At 33.8% G+C, this 16079-nt stretch overlaps 1 long non-coding RNA gene across 1 annotated transcript; it reads left to right on the top strand.

The window, feature by feature from the left end:
- The first annotated feature begins 12429 nt into the window (after positions 1–12429).
- On the top strand, positions 12430–15861 carry LOC129882382 (uncharacterized). Its single transcript, XR_008765753.1, has 2 exons — positions 12430–12789; positions 15418–15861. It is a non-coding gene; the product is annotated as an uncharacterized LOC129882382 (long non-coding RNA).
- Positions 15862–16079: the final 218 nt, after the last annotated feature.

Here is a 16079-nt window from a genome sequence, read left to right as displayed (position 1 = left end):
TTTTTTCATTAATATAATTGTGGTTGTTTTTATATGTTGAGATCGGGTGTTACGTTTTGACACATAAATTGGAATGGATGTTACGTTCTGACACATATTTAGATCGGGTGTAAATCAATGTGCCAAGAAAAAATTCAATGGGAAAGAAGAATTAGCTGGCGTAAGAAGTTTCTTAAAAAAAAATTAAATTAAAAAAACAGCAAATTACACGGGGTGGATATATGTGGGCCGCAATAGATTGTTAATTTTAGGTAAGTAGCGTTGAAATCTGCCTAAACAAGTAAGCAAGCAGCTAGAATGTGTGAAAAAAAATTAAGAGTTGATTTACGAGATTATTTAATTAACAGTTATTATTTTATAAAACCGTTTTTTAAAAAAGAAATATGATTTGATGAGATAACACCATCTAATAAAAACTTGTCTTCAATAAATAATACTTCATAGAAACGTTGTACATGATTAATTTATTATATAATGGATATTAGTTATTGCAAAAGCAAACTTGCAGGGGTATCTTGTAAACGTTTTAAAATTAATTAAGAAAAACAAAAAACAATATAATTATATAATCAAGGTGTGAAATATGGTGAAAAATAATGTCGGGCTAATCCAACATAATTAATAGCGACACTTAACCACCATGATTAATTTTCTTTCCATATTATAAGACAGCACAATACTCAATTATTAATTTTCTTTTCATAATCATATAACAATTTAATGTATCTCAGACCCACAATATATATATATATAATCAATTAGTAATGATGAAATCAAAATAATCTTTTACTGAAACATTGAAATTATTTTTTGTTGAGACTTCTGTAAACTATTTCATGTTCACTGTATGGAGTACAACTTACTAGTTATTATAAAATACTCCATAGTTAATACGTATGTCTATCAAAGGATATGGTGCAATAGATAGAGTTGCTTTTTTCTTAATCAGAGATCTCAAATTAAGCTTTGTGTATGAAAAAATTATTGATAGAGAGTGTTCCCCCCTCCCCGAATGGAATCTTACGCGGTACGAATTTAAAATAATCGACTTACAATGCTAGGGTACCAAACATTGAATGAAACCCAAAAAAATATATGTATGTCCACTACTTCTATTTATGATATAAATAATGTCTTATTACTTTCATTATTATGGTTATATAACTCTCACACCTTCATAATATCCTCATAATCTTTTTTCATAATCTCAAATTCTTACAGTCATGTTTATGACATTTTTTTGTCTACCTTTATATAATCCTGTAAATATATGCTGGAAAGTAATATTGTAGATACTTTAATATAATTGAAAGAAAGAAGAAAGCTGTCGTGTTCTCAATATATTGTGTTTACATTTCTTGTCTTATATTGATCTCATTTTATAATAAATTATCAGTGGGGACAGTGAAATTTTATTGAAGTTAAATCGGTAAGAAAATTGAATTACATTACATTAAAAATATATTAGTCCAAATAATATTGTTAATTAATATAATTAAATTAATTATTTAAGTTCAATAAATATGAATTTAATGAAAGTTCAATTTCATTAGACTAGTCTATTTATGTGGGCAACATATGATGAGCTCACTTTGTCAAGTCCGAAATGTTATCTTATTTTAGAGCCTATTCTTACAGTCATGTTTATGACATTTTTTTGTCTACCTTTATATAATCCTGTAAATATATGCTGGAAAGTAATATTGTAGATACTTTAATATAATTGAAAGAAAGAAGAAAGCTGTCGTGTTCTCAATATATTGTGTTTACATTTCTTGTCTTATATTGATCTCATTTTATAATAAATTATCAGTGGGGACAGTGAAATTTTATTGAAGTTAAATCGGTAAGAAAATTGAATTACATTACATTAAAAATATATTAGTCCAAATAATATTGTTAATTAATATAATTAAATTAATTATTTAAGTTCAATAAATATGAATTTAATGAAAGTTCAATTTCATTAGACTAGTCTATTTATGTGGGCAACATATGATGAGCTCACTTTGTCAAGTCCGAAATGTTATCTTATTTTAGAGCCTATTCTTACAGTCATGTTTATGACATTTTTTTGTCTACCTTTATATAATCCTGTAAATATATGCTGGAAAGTAATATTGTAGATACTTTAATATAATTGAAAGAAAGAAGAAAGCTGTCGTGTTCTCAATATATTGTGTTTACATTTCTTGTCTTATATTGATCTCATTTTATAATAAATTATCAGTGGGGACAGTGAAATTTTATTGAAGTTAAATCGGTAAGAAAATTGAATTACATTACATTAAAAATATATTAGTCCAAATAATATTGTTAATTAATATAATTAAATTAATTATTTAAGTTCAATAAATATGAATTTAATGAAAGTTCAATTTCATTAGACTAGTCTATTTATGTGGGCAACATATGATGAGCTCACTTTGTCAAGTCCGAAATGTTATCTTATTTTAGAGCCTCAGTTTAGTGTCACATGTCAAATGACATGGCATGCCAAGTCAAAGGAGAGGTCAATAAGATCTGTCACATGTTAAAGTGACATAACATGTCTAGTCAAATCAAAAATCAATAAAAACGTGTCATGTGTACAAGTGACATGTTCCACCTAATCAAATTTAATCATGTCACCTTCAATCTTATTGATCAAAAAGAGTTTGTCCTTACCATACCTCTTCCATCCTAACACTAAATATAGGAGTCTCATAATTTTAAAAAAAAACACCAGAATTCTAACAAGATGTCAGCGAGAACTCGTGGATCAAATGCGGCAAATTTCTTTACAAGCTACAATCACTCAAGTATTTCTCTACAAGTTTAGATATCAAGACGAAAATTCAAGAACAAGCTATAAAGCTCTAGAATTCAAATACAAGTCAAGATCCAGACCACTAAATTCAAGATCAAACCTCAAGCCCTTTAAATTCAAATGCAATTCAACATCAAACTCAGAGGCCGTTGAATTTGCTTTAGAAAAGAGGAATCATAGAATTTTTTAGAAATTGTGACATCCGTTATATTTGAAATAAAAAAACTATGATTATAACTATATGTTCTATCTTGATTATATTTTTTTGACATGTATTTTTTGTGTATAGATTTTGACACGCCTCATAGGACAATATCTACCGTTATTTTCTCCTTGAAAAGTTGAAGAACATCAATATGATTCAAATGAAGATCAACCCGTTTGATATTAATGTAGTTGCTAACTCTAAAAGTGAATTAGAAGTTTTCATGGAAATTATTAGCCAAATCAAAATGCTAGGACAATAAGTGTTTCAAGTACTATTCAAGCGAACTCATGTTTCTGATTTATCTTCTCAAAAAATAAGGGTATCTTCTTTCTGCAAGCTAAAATAGCAAATGATATTATTGATACAGGCGAAAGAACTTTGACTCAATTTAATTTTACTCAAAAACGTCATTGCAGGTCTAACAAATCCTTTTATGCAATAATATGATGTCTTGAATGCTGGATATGCTCCAATTCCTATCAAATTGTTCCTCAGTCTAAGTTCTATTCAAATAGTGATCCACATCATTCTTCATAGGAATGGTAATTAGGGAAGGGGCGGGGCAGGGCAAATGATAAACAGCGCAGGGCAATTTTAAATGGGGAGGGGCGGGTCAAAGTTTTTGGTTTCAAAACATTGAATAAAGCAGGGCAAATAGTAGAGCATATCAAAGTTTTGGATCGTATATCAATTTTTCTTGCAATTCTAGTTGCAAAATCAGCTAAACTTTGAAATATGTGAGAACTCTTTTTTCTCCATTTGTGTTGTTACTTTTGTGCTCATATCTTTAGTTTAGTAACATCTAGTGTAGAAATACTTTTATAAATATTATGTTTCTCAGCAGAGATAAATTTTAATGATAAATATCATTGTAATGTATTACTATTAAGTACTTTATGTGAGCTACAACTAAAAGAATTGAGTTTTTATTTTAAAAGCAATCCACGTGAGAACAGTAGCATAATTAAAGTAGATTAGCATTAAAAATAGAATTAATAAATTACAAAAATCAAAAAAGAAGTTGATGATGATGTTAAAAGGATTAGGCCGAAAGAAAAGATTTGAAAATAAAAACAATGAGTACGAGAATGGGGATAAATGAGGCAGGACAAAGCGGGGCGAAATGGGGCAGAGCAAGGATAAACCTAAATTGGGTAGTGGCTTAAACGAGGTAGGGCGGGGCAGAGCAAAATTTTAGTAGGGAAAGACTTAACCCGCACCCCGCTTTGCCCTATCCCGCTCTGTTGCCATTCCTAATTTTTCATCCTCTTTGATAAGCATTCAAGAAATGATGATTGACATTTTTGCAAGAAGTCAAAAAAAGGGGGAATGCAAAAAGTCAAAAAAAGGGGCAGCCGAAAGTAATTAAAAAGGGGCAGCCGAAAGTAGCCTCCCTTTACTCATTTTCAATTGCCTGTTTTTTCCTCACTTTCCTTACGCGTTTTTCATTCTTTTTATGCGTTTTTGGCTCTTATAAATAGAGGCCATTCTGCCCTCATTTAGATCATCCAAAAATCCCAGAAAGAGAGAGTAAGAATACAAAGAGAGTTATACACCAAGATAAAAATTGTAGTCTTGAGTGTCCTCTTTAGTAGTTGTTCCTTTTATAAGAGAGAAGTGTTAATTGTTGTTTTTTCCTTGTATTTGAGAGCTATGTACTCCATATCAAAATAGTGAGATCCTTCTACCCCGTGATTTTTCTCCTCTATCTTTTAGAGGAGTTTCCACGTAAAATTCTCGTGTCCAATTTATTTTCATATTTATTGTCATATCAAACTTTAGTTGTGGTGCTTCCTCCCCCCAACAGTGGTATCAGAGCCCTCGGTTATTCTGTCTATTTTATGCGAAGGTACTATCTGTGAATAGTAACTTTTCGTGAATACTAAAATTCGGTAAATATTACTATTCACGTGAATAGTAAATTTTGGTGACGGTACAATTAGTCCCAATTGTTCGCAAAAATATTCAGAAACGATCTAGAAGGGTGTAAAGCAAATAACAATGTCGAGTACAACAAAGTTTGACGTTGAGAAATTCAATGGAACTAATTTCTCATTGTGGAAAATGAAAATAAAAGTAATACTGAGAAAAGACAATTGCTTAGCTGCAATTGAAGGCAGGCCCACAGACTTTGTTGATGACAGCAAGTGGAACGACATAGACAGCAACGCAGTTGCTGATCTACACTTGGCACTAGCTGATCAAGTGTTGTCTAGTGTGGCGGAAAAACGGACGGCGAAGGAAATATGGAATACTCTTACGGGGTTATATGAGGCCAAGTCTTTACATAATAAAATCTTCTTAAAAAGAAGATTGTATACTCTTCGAATGACAGAGTCCATGTCAGTTACTGAACACATCAATACTTTGAATACTCTGTTTTCGCAACTTACAACAATTGGTTGCAAAATAGAGGGGACTGAACATGCGGAGCTTCTACTTCAAAGTCTGCCTGACTCGTATGATCAACTCATCATCAACCTGACGAATAATACAGACAGCCTAGTTTTCGATGAAATTGCAACCGCTGTCTTGAAAGAAGAAAATAGGCGCAAAAATAAGGAAGACAGACAAGCAAGTTCGCAGCAAACTAAAGCTTTGATGATGGTGAGAGGAAGACCAATGGAACGTGGCCCCAGTAGGATTCACAATCATGGCAGATCTCAATCAAGAAGTAAGAAGAATATCAAGTGCTACAACTGTGGCAAGAAAGGGCACTTCAAGAAAGATTGTCGGTTCAAGAAGAAGAGTGAACACCCTGAGCTATCAAATGCTCAAGGGAATGTTGCATGTACCTCGGATGATGGCGACATTTTATGTAGTGAAGCAATATCAAATAATGAAGGCAGAAAATGTTTCACTGATGTCCGGATCATGGACACAGGAGCAACATGGCACATGACTTCACGGAGAGAATGGTTCCATCAATATAAACCTATCTCTGGAGGATCTGTGTTCATGGGAGACGATCATGCTTTGGATGTTATTGGTATTGGGTCCATCAAAATAAAAATATATGATGGCACGATACGCACCATCCAGGAGGTACGACATGTAAAAGACTGGAGGAAGAATCTATTGTCTTTGGGACAATTAGATGATAATGGATGTTCATACAAGACTCATGGTGGAGTCATGAAAATATCCAAAGGAGCGCTTATAGTGATGAAAGCGGAAAAAATTGCTGCAAATCTATATGTGCTTAAAGGTGAAACACACCAAGAAGGAGAAGCATCAACCGCATCAGCAAGTTCATTTGAAGAATCAACGATGATATGGCATCGTAAACTTAGCCATATGTCGGAAAGAGGTTTGAAGATTTTTGCTGAGCAAAAGCTTCTTTCAGGGCTCAAAAAGCTTTCACTACCCTTTTGTGAGCATTGTGTTACCAGTAAGCAAAATAGCCTGAAGTTTAGTAGTTCCTCTGCTAAAAGCAAGGAAATACTAGATCTGGTCCACTCTGATGTCTGGCAAGCACCGGTGGAGTCTCTAGGAGGAGCGAAATATTTTGTGTCATTCATTGACAATTACTCCAGGAGAAGTTGGGTGTATTCAATCAAAAGGAAGGCAGATATTTTTTCAGTTTTCAAAGAATTCAAAGCGCGGGTGAAACTTGAATCTGAGAAAAAGATCAAGTGTTTGAGGACAAATAATGGAGGAGAATACACTGGTGATAAATTTAATAACTTCTGTAAATAAGAAGGTATTAAACGGCAGTTCACGGTGGCATATACTCCACAATAAAATGGAGTAGCAGAGCAGATGAACAGAACCTTATTGGAACGGACAAAAGCTATGTTGGCAACTACAGGGTTGGAAAAACCATTCTGGGCAGAAGCAGTCAAAACCGCCTGTTATGTGATCAATCGGTCACCATCAACCGCAATTGATCTGAAAACGCCAATGGAGATGTGGATAGGAAAACCAGCTGATTATTCTCGCTTACATATATTTGGAAGTCTTGCTTATGTTATGTACAACACCCAAGAAAAATCAAAGTTGGATCCAAAATCTAGGAAATGCATTTTCTTAGGTTATGCTGATGAAGTCAAGGGGTATCGCTTGTGTGATCCCACAGCTCGCAAGGTGATAATCAGCAGGGATATTGTATTTGTTGAAAACAAGATACAAGCAAAAGAAGGTAGCACTTCAAAAGAAAAATCAGAGACTACTACAGTTGAAGTTGAAGAAATAGAAGAAGTTCCAGTTTCTTCTGAAGCAGCACCAGAGCACGAAGAACAAGAGCAAGCTGAGATCAAAACTCTAGAAGTTCGATGGTCAACTAGGGAGAGAAGAGAACCAGCTTGGCACTCAGATTATTCTATGGAGAGTAATATTGTATACTGTCTACTAACAGAAGATGGAGAGCCTTCAACTTTTCACGAGGCTATGAAAGGCCAAGAATCATCTTTGTGGGTGGCAGCAATGCAAGAAGAAATTGAAGCTCTTCATAAAAATAAAACATGGGATCTTGTTCAATTACCACAAGGAAGAAAGGCCATTGGAAACAAATGGGTCTACAAGATCAAACGCAATGGTAATGATCAAGTGGAGAAGTATCGTGCAAGATTGGTGGTGAAAGGATTCGCTCAGAAAGAAGGTATAAACTTCAATGAGATATTTTCTCTGGTGGTTCGACTCACAACAATTTGAGTGGTCCTGGCGATGTGTGCTATATTTGACTTGTACTTCGAGCAGTTAGATGTCAAAACTGCATTTCTTCATGGAGAACTTGAAGAAGAAATTTATATGCTCCAACCAGAAGGTTTTGAAGAACAGGGAAAGGAGAACTTGGTTTGCAGGTTGAACAAATTTCTATATGGTCTTAAACAGGCGCCGAGATGTTGGTATAAGAGATTTGATTCCTTCATTATAAGCCTTGGATACAACAGACATAGTTCAGATCCTTGTGTTTATTACAAGAGATTTGGTGATAACGATTTTGTTATTTTGTTGTTGTATGTTGACGACATGTTGGTAGCAGGCCCCAACAAAGATTGTCTTATAAATTTAAAGGCACAGTTGGCTAGGGAGTTTGAAATGAAGGATTTGGGACCAGCAAACAAGATTCTAGGGATGCAAATTCACCGAGACAGAAATAATAGGAAGATTTGGCTTTCTCAAAAGAACTACTTGAAGAAAATCTTGAGACTCTTCAAGATGCAAGACTGTAAGTTAATTTCTACCCCACTTCCTATTAATTTCAAGTTATCCTCAAGTATGAGTCCTAGCAATGAAGCAGAGAGGATGGAGATGTCTCGAGTACCATATGCATCAGCAGTGGGAAGTTTAATGTTCGTAATGGTATGTACAAGACCGGACATTGCACAAGTAGTGGGAGTGGTTAGTCAATACATGGCTAATCCTGGTAGAGAGCATTGGAATACTGTTAAGAGGATCCTAAGATATATCAAGGGTACCTCAAATGTTACAATGTGTTATGGAGGATCAGACTTTATTGTTAAAGGTTATGTTGATTCAGATTATGCAGGTGATCTTGATAAAAGCTAGTCCACCACAGGTTATGTGTTTACTCTTGCTGGAGGAGCTGTAAGCTGGGTTTCAAAACTGCAATCTATCGTGGCTACATCTACGACGAAAGCAGAATATGTAGCAGCTACACAAGCTAGTAAAGTGGTAATATGGATGTAGATGTTACTGGAGGAACTCGGGCACAAACAAGAAAAGGTTGCTCTGTTTTGTGACAGTCAGAGCGCTTTGCATTTTGCAAAGAATCCGACATTTCATTCAAGGACAAAGCACATACGAGTTCAGTATCACTTTGTTCGTGAGAAGGTGGAAAAAGGCAGTATGGATATTCAGAAAATTCACACTAATGACAACCTGGCAGATATGTTTACAAAGCCGATCAACAGTAACAAGTTCATATGGTATCAATCTCATATTGGCCTAGCAGAAACGTAACATTGCAGTAATTGGGTAGAAAGGATAGTGTGAAGACTTAATTGATTCTCAATTAAATCTTCAAGTGGGAGAATGCAAGAAGTCAAAAAAGGGGGGAATGCAAAAAGTCAAAAAAAGGGGGCAGCCGAAAGTAATTAAAAAGGGGCAGCCAAAAGTAGCCTCCCTTTACTCATTTTCAATTGCCTGTTTTTTCCTCACTTTCCTTACGCGTTTTTCATTCTTTTTACGCGTTTTTGGCTCTTATAAATAGAGGGCACTCTGCCCTCATTTAGATCATCCAAAAATCTCAGAAAGAGAGAGTAAGAATACAAAGAGAGTTATACACCAAGATAAATATTGTAGTCTTGAGTGTCCTCTTTAGTAGTTGTTCCTTTTACAAGAGAGAAGTGTTAATTGTTGTTTTCTCCTTGTATTTGAGAGTTGTGTACTCCATATCAAAATAGTGAGATCCTTCTACCCCATGGTTTTTCTCCTCTATCTTTTAGAGGGGTTTCCACGTAAAATTCTCGTGTCCAATTTATTTTCATATTTATTGTCATATCAAACTTTAGTTGTGGTGCTTCCTCCCCAATAATTTTTATAATAGAAAAACAACTTACAAGTTTGACTAAAATAATTGAAAGATTGACAAAGCGAGTATAATTACAAGATGATAAGCTTTTCAAGTCACATATGAGATGGTGAGAATGATTTGAGAGAGAATCAAGTCAAGAAGCTATGAAGCTTCATGAAATTCAATAGAAAGGAGAGTTCTCTGTAAAACAAAAACAACAATGATTAAAGAGATTCAAGTATCCGCTAAAATTTGATTCCTATGACCGATTGAAGGACTTAATCACAGAGTATCAAAGACAAATCTACATTTTTATCCAAATTTTCTCTCACATATGTAAAAGTTGTGTAGATAAAGAATTCATAACTTGAAGATGCATATTGATTATCAATCTCCTGATTATCAATAATTTGACGGCAAGGAAAATCCCAAACAACATATAACTCGCTTCATCGAGACTTAAAATGATGTTGGGACTTATGATAATTATATCGTCAAGTAGTTCATCCAATTTTATAAATAGAATGCTTATGATTGGTATACATATCTCAAACCTGATTCTATTGATAATCGAGAGCAGTTGGAGCAAGAGTTACTTAATCATTGTAATAGAATAACGCGTATTGTGGATATGATTGAACTTATAAATGTACGCCAACGTAAAGGTGAGCCGGTTATTAACTTCATCAATCGTTGAAGAAGATTGAGCCTCAAGTGCAAAGATTTCCTCAATGAAACTTCTAGCATTAAAATGTGTATTTGAGACATGAATTGGAATCTTCTATACATCTTGCAAGGATTAAATTAACGTCCAATACATTTGAAGAATTGTTGAATCGTGCAAATGATATGAAATTAAGCAAATTTACAAGTGGAGATCAATGATTGCATATGTGTGGAACTTGCAAAGATGAAGATATAGAAGAACTCTATAGTGGGGGCAATTTTGCATCCGAAGCTGAATTCGAAGAATCCATATATTTCATGAAGATCCTCATTACATAAACTAAACTGCAAGTTATAATGCTTCTCATCGCATGAGCATAATCGGAAGTTATGGTGTTCTTCATCGCACAAGCCTAAACTGAAAATAACAATGCTTCTTATCGTACAAATCTAAACTATAAATATTAATGCTCCTTATTGCAAGAGCCTAAACTGTAAATTATAATTTTCTTGGATGCATGCATGTCAAGAAGTTCTTCAAATTTGAGTTTAGTCTCTAAGTTGGAAAGCTCCTCAAGTTTGATTTAAATCTCCCAATTGTAAAGCTTTTCAAATTTGAAATAAATCTTCAAATCACGATTTTTTTCAAATTTGATTCAAGTCTTCAAGTTGTATTTTTTTTAAAAAAAATTTGAGCTAAATCTTTACATCATGAAACTCTTGAAATTTAAATTAAATCTTCAAGTTAGAAAGCTCTTCAAATTTAAGCAAAATTTTCAAATTGTAAAGCTCTTCTAATTTGAGGTAAATCTTCAAATCATGAAGCTCTTTAAATTCCAGCAAAATCTTCAAATTGTAAAAACATTTGGAGCTAAATGTTCAAGTTGAAAAAATATTTTGATCTAAATTTTTAAGTTGCAAAGATCTTTAAATTTGAGCTAAAGCTTCAAGTTGCAACGCTTCTTAGCACACGAGCATAAACTGCATGTTACTTTTGCCCGCAAGAGAATAAACTCTACGTGATTTGAAAAATATTTGCTATGTTGAAAATTTTGCAAGTGGATGTCTAGGCAAAAGTTAGGACACGGAATGTCTGCTAGATTGAAACATCGAAAGAGAGGTTTTTAGCAAAAGTTAGGACATTTTAAAAAGAATATTTTTTTATAAACTATGGAATGACTTGATCCTCTTCACAAACGTACGTAGGTAGATTGAGTTTCAGTCTCATATATTAAAAAAATATACATAACTCAATTTCTCGAGTGAAGTACAATAGAATATAATGTGCCTGACCAAACATATGAAGATCAGATCTACTGAAATTCTTTCATTGAAATTTATACCTTCACCAACATTAGTGGTTCAATGGGGGATAAATCTCTGTCACAAATAGATTTCTACGATGGAATTACTATAATATTTTGGCAAGTTGTCTAGTTGAAGCCTTAGATCAACTACATCGAGAAGTTAAGATCTTCAAATTCAAATGAGTTTGCAAATTGAAATTTTCAAATTCTCCTAGTCTACAGGTTAAAGTCTCAAATCTATCAATTCTATTGAGTCAAAAGTTTTTAAATTCTTCAAATATATAGGCAGAGGCAAATTCATGATTTGAAGATTGGGGGCACCACTATCTTTAGAAAATACGCAATGTGGGAATCACACCCTAAAATAGAAGAACTTATCGTTTACAACAATTAACATGGAACCTACCCCAAACTATTAGTGTGCCGGTGTGACACTCGTTCAAATAGTTGGTGAATCAGCATGACACCCGATCCAATATGTACCAGCGTTGTACCCGATCCAATATCTACCAGTAGGGTTGGGCATAATCTAGTTCAAATCGAAAAAATTGAACCGAATCAAAAAAAATTAATTTCGGTTTAAGTTTTTCAATTTGTTCAATTTGTTTCGATTTTAAATTCTAAAAGTTTAGTTATTCAATTTGATTTTTGATTTTTGATTTATATCTATTTTAAATCGATTAACTGAAAAACCAAAATTATTTATAAACTCTCCAGTAGACGCCTGATTTCCTGAAGCCACAACCCACAACCCATTCAAAAATGTGGCCCAATTTACATCAGTGACCCAATTACCCAAATATACACCCAATTCCCAAATTTGAAAGTGAAATTCCGATAAGTGAGGATTGCTCAGTTGGTTAAGCACCTCCACCCACGATTGATAGGTTGAGTCACACTGAAGGGAAAATGTGAAAACACTATAAATCCTCCAAAATGGGTGATAAAAAAAAAAAAAGTGAAATCCCTAACTTCTCCGTCTCTAGTACTCGACAATCAACACTGACTTTTATCATCTCACCTCACGTAGTCATTGGCTCTCATTAATCGTCGATGTCTCAAATTCACGATGTAGCATCGACACTAGACGGTTCAGTGTTCACATTCTCAGGCCGCAGCTCACCTCTCGACACTCGACACTCGTCTCTAGTCTCTCATATCAGAGGTCAAAACTCAGAAGCAGAACTAAGACTGAGAGTCAGAGACCTCGCTGGCCATTGTCTAACATTCAACACTCGAGTCTTCAACAGTCGTCTCTCACACAATCACTCAATTACTCAGACACTCAAACGGTCAGACCATCATCATTCCAAGTTCAACAGTAAACACTAAACAATCCAAGTTTATTTTTTTCTTGCTTTTTGATGAGATTTTGGAGATTATGTAGTCTATAGATTTGAAAACAAGTTAGTCGTTTCTGTCTAAGATAAAAATTAGAAATCTTGATGTTTTAACATTTTCATCTTACTGGATATGTTGCCATGTGCATTGCGTCAACAATTCTTCTTGTTTTGAGATTATATATAGTCTGTAGATTTTTTTGTCTTATTTGTTTCACTTTCCAGTTTCCAGAAATTGGAAGTAGAATAAGTGAAGGTGGGGCTTCAAATGAAAGCATACCTACCACTTTGTCTCCCAATGAAGTTGAAGTTGACATTGATGCTTCAAAGAAAAGAAAATTAATGAAATCTAGGGCTGTTTGTTGGAAGCATTTTGACAAGTTCATTGACGAAAGTGGAACTAACATAGAAAAATGCAAATATAATGCGAAAACTTATGCAACTTCTACAAAATGTAATGGTACTACGACAATGAATAACCATTTGAAACTTTGTCCTAAACTTCCCCGTACCGCAAATGATGGTCAAAAACTATTAAAATTTCTACCATCTTCAATGGTGGAAAAGGAAGGGGTGATTAGTACTTGGACATTTGACCAAGCATAAAGTAGGAGAGCTTTAACCCAAATGGTAATTGTTGATGATCTACCATTTAGTTTTATTGAGAAAGACGATTTTAAAAACTTCATAAGAGTCACAGTGCCATAGTTTCATATTCCTTCTCGTAGAGCCTTAACAAGAGATTGTTATGAACTCTATACTGAACAAAGACAAATTTTGAAGAAGGTTTTCAAAGAAGCACCTCCAAAAGTTTGTCTTACGACTTGGACCTCTATAGAAAGAATCACCTGCATGTGTCTGACATCCCACTTTATAGATAGAAATTGGACTTTGCATAAAAGAGTACTAATTTTTTGTCCTATTTCTAGTCATAAGGGCGAGGATATGGCGGATTCCATTACTAACTATTTGCTTGAATGGGGTTTGGATAATGTGTTTATTATTACAGTTGATAATGCTAGTTCTAATGATGTTACAGTGAAAGAAATGTCTAAACAATTGAGTAATTGGAGAACTAACATAATGGAGGGTGAACACCTTCATGTGAGGTGTATGACACATATCCTTAATCTTAATCTTATTGTGCAAGATGGATTGAAGGAAATTGGTATGTATATCAAGCGAGTGAAACAAGCCATGAAATACATTAAACAATCCCCCACAAGAAATAGAAAGTTCAAAGAATGATGTGAATCTCAATTGATAACTTGTAAGAAGTCATTATGTTTAGATGTTCCTACTCGGTGGAACTCTACATACTTGATGCTTGATGCAGCACAATATTTTAAGCTTGCATTTGAAAGATATAGTTTTTATGATATTGGTTTATTGGATTATCTTTGTACCTTTCGTTGTGAAGATAGAACTAGTGCAGGTATCCTTACTAGTGTTGATTGGAAAAATGTGAGGTTAATGGTAAAGTTTCTTGAAACTTTTTATCTACTTACTTTGAAGGTCACTAGTTCAGAGTATGCCACTAACGTTGTGCATTTTGTGGAAATTGCTGAACTTGATCTTATTTTGAAAGAGACGATGGAAAATGAAGATGGTAATTTGAAAGAAATGACAAAAGAATATGAGGGAAAAGTTCAAGAAGTATTGGGGTGAACTAGATAAAATGAACAAGATGATCTTTATTTTATCTATGTTGGATCTCCGTAACAAGCTTTATTGTGTTCCTTTTGTAATTGTGGATATGTTTGGAAAAGAAATTGTGGACAAGCTAAGTTTAGAAGTGAGAACATACATGAAAGCTCTGTTTTGTTATTATGTTAAGAAAAAATCAAAAGACTCCTTATTTTCATCTTCACCTACTTCATCTGGCAACCCATCAAGTACACTAGTGTGAGTGGTTATGGCAACTTTCAAAAAAGAGGAACAATGAGAATGAAACAGCAATTTGAGAAGCATAAAGAAGTTCGTGCAGGTTCAGGTAGTAAATCAGAATTGGATAGATATCTTGCCGAAGATATTGATCCAGATACTGATAACTTTGATATAGTAATATGGTGGAAAGTTAATGAGCCGAGATTTCCCGTTCTTGCGAAGATGGCTCGTGATGTGTTAGTCATTTCCATTTCAAGTGTCGCATCAGAATACGCATTCAGCACATGAGGTCATATTCTTGATCCCTTTAGGAGTTCATTGACTCCTAAAATTGTGCAATTTCTTATTTGTCTTCAAGATTCGCTTAGAAGTGAGCCTATTTCAATCAATATTGAGGAAGATTTGGAATATCTTGAGCAACTTGAACTTGGTCAGAATTTTGTATTTTCAAATCATTATATCGAAAATAATTTTCTTATGTTTCATAACAACGAGCAAGTTCTTTCGAATTTTTTTAGATACGGCTTGTAGTGGAAACGAATCTAGTATTATTGATATGTATTTGCAACTATCAACTAGTGACGTGTGGTAAGTAAAAAATTTCTATACATAAGCACATAGCTTGTTTGGCAGTTTTGTATATTTTTATTTTATTATGAAATGTCTATTATTTGTCTAAAGAGTTTCATTTTCTCAAATTTAGATATTATTGCAATTTGCAGATTTGAGGTTGAGCTATAGAAGTGCATCACTGTTTTTTATTTTCTAAGTTGCTGCAAATTGCAATGTTGCCTGCTGCTGGAACTAAAAGCTATAGAAGTGCAATTCTTATTTCTTGGCTGTTGAATGTTGATGTTGATTATTGCCTACTGGAAGCACAAGCTACAGAAGGGAAAAAATGTTTTGTTGTTTAATGTTTTCTTATCTATAAAACAGAACATAGAAGTATCAAATGCATAAATATTTTATTATTTTTTGGTTTCTGCCTGCTGCTGGGGTTGTAGCCTGTAGGAGGGTTGTGTGTGCTGGAGCTTGTTGAATTTTGTGTTGTTGTTGTTTTTAAAGTGTTAATGGCTTAATGTTGGACCTATTTGTTTAGACATTTGCAAACTGTAGTTATAAACTTGTTAACAATGCCAATTTTCATGGCTGATTCGAGTTTCTAATGTCTTATGTCATTTCTAATACCACTTTAGTTATGACTAAATTATGTCATTTTTTCTTTGTGATTGAAACATGTTACTACTTACTAGCAGTAGTATATTTTTTGAAAACTTCATATGAAGGACTGAAGGATGTGAATTTTTTCAACTAATCTCACAAATCAAAAACTGAATCGAAATAAGTCGAATTGAAATTGTGAAAATCGAACCGAACTGAATTT

Source organism: Solanum dulcamara, chromosome 3 (genome assembly GCF_947179165.1).
Source record: "Solanum dulcamara chromosome 3, daSolDulc1.2, whole genome shotgun sequence".
In the NCBI taxonomy this organism is placed as follows: domain Eukaryota; kingdom Viridiplantae; phylum Streptophyta; class Magnoliopsida; order Solanales; family Solanaceae; genus Solanum; species Solanum dulcamara.
This window is presented reverse-complemented; position numbering and strand designations above follow the sequence as displayed.